This window comes from Zingiber officinale, chromosome 10B, assembly GCF_018446385.1.
Source record: "Zingiber officinale cultivar Zhangliang chromosome 10B, Zo_v1.1, whole genome shotgun sequence".
NCBI lineage: Eukaryota > Viridiplantae > Streptophyta > Magnoliopsida > Zingiberales > Zingiberaceae > Zingiber > Zingiber officinale.
The window spans coordinates 55,334,643-55,345,198 of NC_056005.1; the positions used below are offsets into that span (position 1 = coordinate 55,334,643).

General features: G+C 39.7%; 2 long non-coding RNA genes across 5 annotated transcripts; one reads left to right on the forward strand and one right to left on the reverse strand.

Moving 5' to 3' along the window:
• The first annotated feature begins 478 nt into the window (after nucleotides 1-478).
• On the forward strand, nucleotides 479-2,983 carry LOC122030572. 4 transcript variants are annotated; one of them, XR_006125478.1, is made up of 5 exons: nucleotides 479-1,136; nucleotides 1,275-1,387; nucleotides 2,016-2,122; nucleotides 2,194-2,741; nucleotides 2,882-2,983. It is a non-coding gene; the product is annotated as an uncharacterized LOC122030572 (long non-coding RNA). The 4 variants fall into 4 exon arrangements; XR_006125476.1 differs by having other exon boundaries at nucleotides 479-722; nucleotides 790-1,136; nucleotides 2,194-2,976; XR_006125477.1 differs by having other exon boundaries at nucleotides 480-722; nucleotides 827-1,136; nucleotides 2,194-2,976.
• Nucleotides 2,984-3,466: 483 nt separating this feature from the next.
• Nucleotides 3,467-3,812, reverse strand: LOC122030573. Its single transcript, XR_006125479.1, has 2 exons — nucleotides 3,619-3,812; nucleotides 3,467-3,531 (listed from the first exon to the last, which is right to left on the reverse strand). It is a non-coding gene; the product is annotated as an uncharacterized LOC122030573 (long non-coding RNA).
• Between the last annotated feature and the right edge of the window lie 6,744 nt (nucleotides 3,813-10,556).

A 10,556-nucleotide genomic window follows, 5' to 3' on the forward strand; every position in this document is an offset into this window, starting at 1 on the left:
AGCAAAAACCGATGTCTTAGAGTATTTTACACCGGTTTTTCCAAAAATCGGTGTCTATAAGCGCAGATTTTCGCTCATAGACATCGATTTTTTAGCCGATGTCTATGAGCGCCTTTTTTTTAGTTAATAGACATCGGTTTTGAACCAAAAAAAAATAATTTAATTTTTCCACCAGCCAAAATTTATAACACTTCACAAAGTTCCCTCCAAACCTAAACCAATATCGCGCCCCTTCTCTCAGCCTAAACCTAAACCTAAACCTCCGACCATCTCTCTCAGCCTCATCTCCCTCTTCCCCTTCTTGGATCTCTTCCCCTTCCTGGATCGACGCCCCTTCCTCTCCCGATTAGGATCAAAACCACCTGCTTCGATCCTAAGCAAAATCGTAGTTCCATTCTGCCTCCTCGTCCGATCCTCTCTTCCTCCTCCTCCTTCCTCTCTTCGCTCTTCCCAGCTAAGGTAGGGGCCGACAAGATCCGAACAGCTAGAGGACACCCACGACCACCATGGCACGGTTGGTCGGCAACATGAGGGAATCCGAAGGAAGAGAGAACAACACCGAGATCTCTGATCTTGTGTAAAGGGGTCTCCTTCTTCTGAAGCAGAGAGATCGAGTGCAGTACAAGAATAACGAAGTATGTCTGCCTGTTAAAACCCTAAAATTGCAGGCATAAAGGCTCTCCGTGCTTCATTTTCTCCTTCTCGGCCTCTTCGCTCGCTGGGTACACGGTCATCTTCAAAACCTCTCGTTTCCTCTTTTCATTCTTCTTAATCGTCTGATTGCTAAAGGTTGAGGATGGGGTTTGGGGTTAACCTCTCTATAAAGCGCCGAAGCCTTTTCTTTTCCCCCGACTTTCTCCTCTGTTCTTCCTCTGCTTCTCGCGACTTCGGACTTCACGCGACCGAGACCGGCGATTTCTTCTTCTCTCGGTGGCGCCGGCGAAGAGCGGACCTTGGAGCGTTGAGAGGAAGAGAGGTTAGTTACAGCCGAACCTTCTTTCTCCCCGATCCCTTCCTCCCTTCTCTGATCTCGGTGAACAACGGCGACGGATCTCGATCGGTGGATTTCGCCGGCTGTCGGGAGGGAACCAAGGGCATCGGCGTTGGATCAGGCCAGCATCGATTGTTTGGAGGAGGTAACAACCATTGTTCCTTCCCGATCTCTGTCCCTGTTCGTCGGCAAGAACAAGTCGTTGCCCTAACTTCGATCTTGGAGGTAAGGGTTTGGTTTTGGTTGTGAATTCGAACCTTGATCCTTTCTAGTGTTGATTCAGGTGGTTCTTTCTGGGAAGCAGAGACTGGTATTTTGGTCCCGGCCACCACAGCTCTGTTGGATCGATCTCTTCTTCGTATCAGTGATCGTCTCCGGTGATTGAAGGGTGCAGAGGTAATGAGGTCGATCTGTTGTTGTTGTTAACAGGTTGTTTTGATGACTTCTTGTTATTCTTTCTTCTTGATCCGGCTAGTGAAGATGCACTATGTAATGTTCTGTTTGTAGGGGATTGAGGTACGGTTTAGTTCTTGTTCCTTACCCTTGTGCGATCATTAGTTGCAGTAGATGTTACCTAATGAATCCTGTGTGTTTTGAGCTGGATCCACGGCAGAGTCAATAAGAATTTGTTTGTTCTGGTGTTGGAGGTTAAGGGTATGATGTGTTACTAGTTAACAAGGATAAGAGTTGTTATATTGGGTAATTGAATGTTGTAAATAAAGATTAACCTGAATCTGAAATGGTTTCAGTGACATTTAGGTTTCATGTTAGGTGATTATGGAAGATTGTAACCTTGAAGATCTAATGGGAATTTAGATATTGGATGGTTTAGGTTAGAATATAAATTTAATATGGTTATGTTAAAAGAAGGGAGCCGTACCTATGGTTAGCGTTTCTTTTGTATGTTCATTTCCTCCAGGTTTTTGTAATTTAATTTCCACCCTCTAGGTTTTTTTTTTAATTCAGTTTTCGATGCCTAATTCCACCCTGCTTTTTTCTGACATACATTTACACATTGTTTCAGAGGATGCGATGTGCTTATTTTAGATACTGGATTGGGAAGTGCAGAGAATCAAGCAAGGGTCAAGGAGTTGCTTCATGTGGAGGAATCAAAACTAGAGGAGGATGAGGGTAAGTGTTTTTACTCATAATATTATTTTAGTTTCTGTTCAGATCAGTTGGCACTCGATTCTGTGCTTTAGGAAATACCACTCCAGCAGTGAGATGGGTTCGAGATGATAAATATGATTGCATCCGATTAAAGCATTGCAAGGTGAGCTATATTCATTGTGTATCCCCCCTTCAGAGTACATATGTATCTGTATAGTAATTAATTTCAATATAGGCACATCAAATTACCTTAATTGTTTCTAGACATAGACTTAATCCTTTGGATTACTTTATTTTAATTGGTAGAGTATTTGCCACTACCTTTCTATTATTCATTCTTTTGCTTTGCAGGTTGTGAAAAAATTGATTGGCATCGGAAAGGAGACTATTTCACTACTGTCGTTCCTAGTGATATCCTAATTATGAATTTTAGTTGTACTTATTTTTAGTCATTCCTAGTGCCTATTTTATATCTCAGTTTTGTTTCTTTCTTTTTTCTAATACACACTGACAAATTGGAAATATATAAAAATCATGACATTATACCTAGTTACCTAGCCTTTGAGGCTGGAATCAGGATGAAACCTAAAGTGCCCTGAAAAGTTTAGGCATACCAAATTCTCTCAGTTTAATGACAGAGGTCAGTTGTGTTGCAAACTTTGTTATTTTCCTTGTTTTTCATTTACCGCGTCTAGATTAAGAAACTATGGCTTTCTAACTCAAATAAAAATTGCAATTCCTGCCTATCTTAGACCTAACATTAACTTATTAATTGAACAGGTGTTTTAGATTGTAAATTTCATCCGAGGCAGCCATGGCTATTCACAGCTGGAGCAGATTCTGTCATTAAACTGTATTGCCACTAATGATAGATTCTCCAGAAACTTTGAAGAATCTCCTCGAGTCAAGATACGTGAGTACTTGCTGATCCTACATGACTACGGTAGCAAGTTCATGTTCTTTGCTGAAGCTGCAACCTATTTATGAGGTCGTTCTATATGGCACCGACACCTAGAGCAAGTTCGTGTTCTTTGCTAAAATTGCAATCTATTTACAAGGTCTTTAGGTTAGTTTTGTTGTTAATTTATTTTATTGTTGGCTGCTAAAACTGTCTATAATTTCTAAATTACTTATAAAGCTATATCCTTTTATGTCGACTTATAATTTATTTTATTAAGATTTTTGAACTTACGCATCACCTTCAGATTTAAGTTAGTTACTTTATTTTCATTGTCTTTGAAGGACTACTGTTATTATATATTTTCCTGGTTTCTTGTCATGGTTATTCCTTATCCTCTATCCTTTATGTACTTTCTTTTGCTTTAGATGCTAGAACAAAAAGCAAACTAATGTAACCCAGTGTGCTGATGTAGCTGCTTCAGAAATAAAGCATAGTTAAAGATCCCCAGTAGATGATGCAGTGCTCATTCCTTGCATAAACAAATCCAAACACCAAGCAAGGTATATACAAAAAATACAATGAAGGTCATCTGTAGACACGTTGGAAGGTTTCATACCAAAACATTGTAGTCGTCACCAAAACCTCCAAGGGTCCTTAAATGGGGGAACATAATTTTCCGTAGGAGGGAGGAGACGAAAAGATTCTACCGTCTTTTGAAGTACAGGGCCCAACTGCAGAAAAAACCCAACCGTTCAGAATGTTACGGATTTGAAAGAATTTTAGTTCTGAAACTGGAATCATATGATCCTGAAATCAGGGAGATAATAACAAGTTGTTTTTTTCCTTGTTGAATAACTTCATTTTAATAATTTTTCCCAAGTCATGCTTTGCTTTACAACCTAACCATCCACAAGCATTGTCAAGCCTTGGCAACATATATATACATGGATTGGTAAGCTTTAGAAATGTTTGATGACAACTGTGCGGATAGTTTATTTTTGTTCCTTAATGAAACTTCTCTTCATGCAGTAATATGATGAGTGTTGTTGCATCATTCTATAAGGCAATTTTAGCAGTTACAACAGGGATATCTGTGCCCTTCAACAACTTGGCTATTATATACAAGCAACAGGTAGAGTACTATATCTGCCTTTTTCATTGCTAGTTTGAGAGTTACTGCATATTGCCTCATTTAATAGAAGAAAGTCATATAATTTGTCTATCATCTTCTTTGTTGTCTTTGCCCCTAGTTGGAAATTGATAGTTCTCTTGTATTACAATAGGGAAATTATGCAGAAGCGATAGCCTGTAAATTTGATTGGATTATAGTTTTATATTGATTGGATTATAGTTTTAAATTTGATGGAATGCTTGCCTTTATGCACAGAGACTATGCTTTGCATCGGAAGTGAATGGCATCGTTATCCTTCTTCATTTTTTATGCCTTCGTACATTAAGGAAGTTCAATGGATAAATGAAGGATTTAGGGGTCTTCTCCCATATCCTTTTAATTCAAGTTTGGGAGGCATGACAACTACCCCACCTTATTTCAATGACAAGAACAAGGGTTCTCATGGCCAATATGTGTCTATTAATGGGATTTTCAATGTCTTGCTTACCACGCTAATCCTACTTCTGATTGGATTTGCAGCTTCAAGAAATCAAACTCTATAAACAGCATAAATCCAAGAGCATCACATATAACAATGATATAAGTATCATGTATCCAAGAGCATGTATCAAACATGTAAAGCAACTAATCCAATATAGTGGAGCACTATAAATATACATATCCATCTCTATAAACACATATATACACATGGCAAGAGATAAAAACATCCAGTCCTAAAGTAAAGCAACTAGCAGAAGAAGCATGTGATAGGTATCAATTAGCTAAGACCAGGGAAGAGATAATCTACTATCTACCACTAGTAATTATATATAAGCTACACATATCATAAGACATTATCAAAAGATAAGTCAAAGGGTACCTGCCTCAAATAGAAGGTACAATCCCACGCCAAATCCAACGTCGAGACGTCTGTCTCGAATCAGAGTCCTGTGTCAAACAATATATATATTTTATTTAGCTAAATCCAAATGAATAGCTAAATACAAATCCCTAAAAATAAATTAGGGCAAAACCCTAATCAACACAACCTCAATCTACCTAATTAAATCTAACGGTCAATTAGAGTTAGTTATCTAATCCCTAATTACCAATTAAATTAATGATCCACGGTTGACTAGGGTTAATTACCTTAACCCTAATCATTCCATCAGATTAATACTAAACTAAATAATTCTACACATAACCCACTAACATAACCCTAATTCAAAACTAAACATGATCATGTATCTAAAATAACCAAATTACACAGTGATCTACAACTAAGATCAATTATCTAAAACAAAGAACAAAATCTATACACCTTACCTCGATGAAGCTGCTGTAGATTGCTGAGACCAAGAAATCTTCTAGATGAGGTTGCTGCCAAAACTAGAAATGCTGCTGGAAACAAGGTACACTATAAACAGAACAACAAGGTGCTTGATTCCACTCCACAATTCGGATCAAGAAGGAATCAAGCAGTAAGACTACTGATCAAGCATCAACCCCTCTAGTCTTTGCCCTACAGCCCAAACACAACTCACTAATCAGAACAAAACTCCACCTCATCTCATTGGATCGGATCAAGTGAAGAGATCAAACAATGGAAATCAAAGATCACAACACCCTAATCTTACCTCTTCCTCACAGCCCCCCTTCTGTTGATCCTTTGCCAAGATCATTGCCATTAGCAACCAGATGAGTCGCTGGACCAAAGCACACCACCAGACACAGCTCCGTGCGACCCCAATTGACCGGAGTCGAAGGTAGAAACCTAGGGCATAGGTCCGAAAAAGAAAGGGTCAATACAGAGAAGAAACCTATCCTAGCTAAACCTTGAATCCACCAAAGATCCGGCAATGCCTTACCTCTAAGATCACTCCTCGGTGGCGTCTCTCGATCCAAATCCGGCCAATGAAGGGGTGGATCGCACTGTGAGCAACGCGAGGAGAGGAAAGGGAAGGTCGATTGGCTAGGAGACGACACGAATCAAGCCCCCCGCCGTGCCCTAGCTGCCGTATCGCCGACGATCGGTCGCTGAATCCACCGGACCGCAACCCCTCGACCGAAGAAGATCTGTACTCCACCAGTCCTGTCGTGCTCCAGCAAGCTCCAGTGATTCCACTGGTCTCCGTCGAGGTCAACAGCCGCCGGAACCGTCGGCTTTGCTTCGTCCGCAAGAGAGAATAGAAGAAGGGGAGAAGAGATCGGGAAATCACAGGGAAGAGGTTCAGGTTCGGGATTCAAAAGGGATCGGCGTTTCTTATTTGGGAAAAGAATTAAAAGAAAAGGAATTTATATAATAAACATTTCCTCACTTAAACAGGTATCCCAAACAAGCTTTATCCGAACCCGCCGACCAATCCCCTCAAAACCCTCCGTACGAGTTCAGAAAAATTCCTAGAAAATTTCTAAAGATTTCAAAAAAATTTTGTAAGGCTATTTCTCAAATAACCCTATTATTTAAATTTTTTCGAGATCTCACATTCGGAAGTCGGGTACTAGCCTCTTACTTTAATTTACTTGTTATCTCTTTTTAACTAGACCTTGATCTTTTTCTTACTTATAGCTGCTCATTATAGCAAGGAAAGTCCAAACTAAATGCTATGTGCATACATATATATGCTAAAATCTGTTCATGCATATCTTAAAGAAAAGGGAAAGAAAAATCAGCATACTACTATATGTTATAATCTGTTCATGCACATCTTAAAGCAAAGGAAAACAAAAATCAACATGCTACTATATGCTAAAATCTGTTCATATGAATACTAAAAATCTGCACATGTGAATAACAAAAATCTGCACACGTTAATCATTAAAAATCTGCGAATGAACCAAAATTAAAAACTAATACGACTCATGCTATTCTAATACTGCATACTTTAAATAAAGGCTGCCCTTCTAACTAAATAAGGGTTGTTATTGCCCTTTGAGTTGCAAGGAAAATGCTAAACCATTCTAACTAATTAAATGATTGTTCTTGCCTTTTTGAGTAGCAAGGAAAATGCTAAACCATCCTAACTAATTAAAGAATTGTTCTTGCCTTTTTAAGTAGCAAGGAAAAAGCTAAGGAAAAGCTAGAAAAAGAAAACTGCACTTCTATTAGCAATGGAAACTAAACACTGGAATGCTAGATAAGGTAGCAAAATAAGCTAACTCTGAAGTGTTATAACAAGATTGTTTATGCCATCTGCACAGTCCCAAAAGAAAGACAAACTTGCTGGAATTTATGGGCAACATGTAGATACACAAGGGTACAACACTGAAGTGCTAAAGACATGCTTAAAACATAACTAGATGTTGGGACTAGAGGCTGTTCGGACATCAAAAAAATTCGAAAATAGAAATACCATGGCAGGAAATGCTCTAATCTGCATGGTAAAAAGAACTAACAGCATAGGCAGAACATGCTATCACTTAACTGCATAAGGCACTTAACAGCATAAGTAAGAAATGCTACAATCTACACGGTATAAGGGAACTAATAGCACAAGACAGCTACATATCAAACCCTAAACCTTTCCCCTCTTGTATCCTTAATGAACTCACGGCAGGGGCTTTTTAAAACCATTTATATCCTTCTTTGAACCTCACGGCAGCAAACATGAACTGGAAAACTTGATACTTCAAATTTGAAACTGTAAAACCCTACACAACAGAGCATGCTCATCAAGGTCACAACCTAAAACGAAGCTCCTTAAACCATGCTGTGCTTAGCAAAAATCCAACCGAAATGCTTAAACAAGTCAATACAGAATCTGTTCATGCTCGGCAAGGAAAAGAAGAAAGCAAAATCGCGGAACTACTCCTACCGCAGGTGAGTAGTACTTACTTTAGGCTTTTCTTGGACTTACAACCGAAGAAAGGGGACTCTACAGCTTCTAGGGTTTCGGAGAGGTGAAGTTCTCGGCCTCCTCCTCATGCCTACGGCTTCTCCTTGACGAGAGGATCTCGACGGTGTGAAAAACTCTCAGAAAACCCCCTCAGTCGGCCGCCGGAGCCAAGCCCTAAGCTCGGCTGCATTTTCGCCCGAACAGAAGTCGTCGACGCCGAGAGAGGAGAGGAAACGGGATTTAGGGTTCGGGGAAAAGAAATTTGATCCTTTTTAAAACTAGGGTTTCGATTATAACTATAGCTTATATATTTGTCGCTGCATATTTAATTAACACCGACCGCTGGCACAGTTGGTCCGTTGGGTTTTGCTCGAAGCCACAGGTTTGGGCTTTGATTCTTAGCCGCGCCTCTTTTTCTCCAATTTATTTTAAATGTTCCAATCTACTGTCTATATATATTTCGTTCCATATATATTCACAAAAAGTTTGCAGAACAGTTGGCTAGCTGGATTTGATCATGGTTGGGTTCAAGTCCGAGGTCTATGGTTCGAATCTCGGCTTGGACAGTTTTTTGTCAAAACTTCTTTTGTTTAGTAAAAATACCAAACAACCTCCAAAAATTGCATAAAAATACTCTAAAAATTTCTAAAAATCTCTAGAATATTTTAAAAGCATTTCCAAATATTTTTAAGGACATCTAGAACTCAAAATAGGGAAAATTGGGTCGTTACATCTGATTCGCTCTCTGTTTCTGAATCAGGCTCGAACTCGGACTCGTTTTTGACAACATGTGCTAGTACTGGTAGAGCGAGAAGGCTCGCTTGCTCTTCTTCATCCGATTCAGATTCATCTGATGACTCAGACCAAGTTGCCTTCAGTGCTTTCTTCGTCTTGCTTGTTCCTGCAAATAGCGCAACACCTTCCTCGGCCGGAATAGCATTAGTCTGCTCAAATAATTTGTTTATTAAAACATGCTTACCTATTTTTGTATCAAGAATACCTTCGTGTAGCTCAATCAGATTCTCCCACAGCTCCTTGGCGCTTGAGAATGGGTCGGCGCGATTTAGCTCCTTATTCGTTAAGCCACACTGAAGTGTATACGTTGCTTTTGCGTTTGCTTCTACCTTTTTGATAAGGTTCACGTCCCAGTTCTCGTACGGTAGTGGCTTGCCGACGCTGTCAGTTCGTAGTTGAAGCCCGGTTTTGACAATCATCCAGACTTCAAAGTGAGTCTGGAGATACGCCTCCATCCGACCCTTCCAATCTCCGAAATCATCTCCGGAGAAGAGCGGTGGGCGTGCAGTGTTGTAGCCTTCTTGATGGGTCATTTTAGAAAGACAATCTCACAAAATAAACACAATAAAACTTGTTCCAAGACTTAGTCTTGGATTAGTAGTGCGGGAGAGAAATAAAGATAGTAATTCAGGAATTTTGAAAAAAAAATAATAAAATATTATTAAAATAATATTAAAAAATATTACCACAAATTTTTGAAAACGTAATATTTCGTTAATTCCAACCAATGGTGAAAAGATGAAAATTAATTTTTCAAAAATAGTTTTGGAGGGAAAAAACGAAAGGCGTATGAAAATTATTTTTAACCTATACAAACGACAAAGCCACGAAAAATGCTTGAATGGTGGTTGCACCAGTTCAAAGCGACCCCGCTCTGATACCAATTGTTGGATCGAGAAGCGCTAGAGGGGGTGAATAGCGCTCGCAGCTAATTCGTTCGATTCATAAAACTATCGGAGTAAAATATGCAGCGAAAATGTAAATAAACACAAACACAGAGACACAGTCGTTTACTTCGTTCGGAGCCTTGATTGACTCCTACTCGAAGACCCGCGATCCTTGATCGCTTTCTGTGGGCAACAACTAAAATATCGTGAATAAGTACAAGGAAATAAGTATAACTAGAATTGAAATAATACCGACAACAAAATAATAACTGAAGCTTCGGGTCGTCGGCGACTGCAACAACACTTTAGAGTCGTTTCTTGAGCAGCACACAGCAGAAGGAAAGCTTGTCAATTGTTGATCTTCACTGCTGCTCGAAGAACCCTTATAAAGGGCATCCAAGGCACCTTGAAAGCCTCCGAAGGCGCCTCCATAGCTCCGAGTCCACCGTGCAGATGAGCGCTGACCATTCTGCGCTTATCACCTTGAAGGCGCCTTCATAGGTCTTCAAGGCGCCTTCCAAGGCGCCTCCATAGCCAACCGAGGTGCCTTCAGCCCTTCTTCGCGGCTAGGTCAGCTTTTGCACCCGAGGCGCCTCCAAGCTCCATGGAGGCGCCTCAGACACTGTTCATTCGAGGGAAAACTTCATTATTTTATACCTGCAAGACATGTTAGTCCCAAACAATATCCTGTTAGAGTGTATACTGAAAGCCTAAGCTTTTGTAAACATTTATTTTGAATAAAGAATCACATTTGGTCAAATTGTCTACATTTAGTTGTAGTTGTTCAATTAATTTATATTGTAGATAACATAGTATGTGGTGCCACATACAGAAGATGATGTTATCAATACCTTATAAATTATAAACAGTAGCTCACGACCAAAATGGAAAGGAACAAACCATTGGAAGGTCATAGTGTAATTAG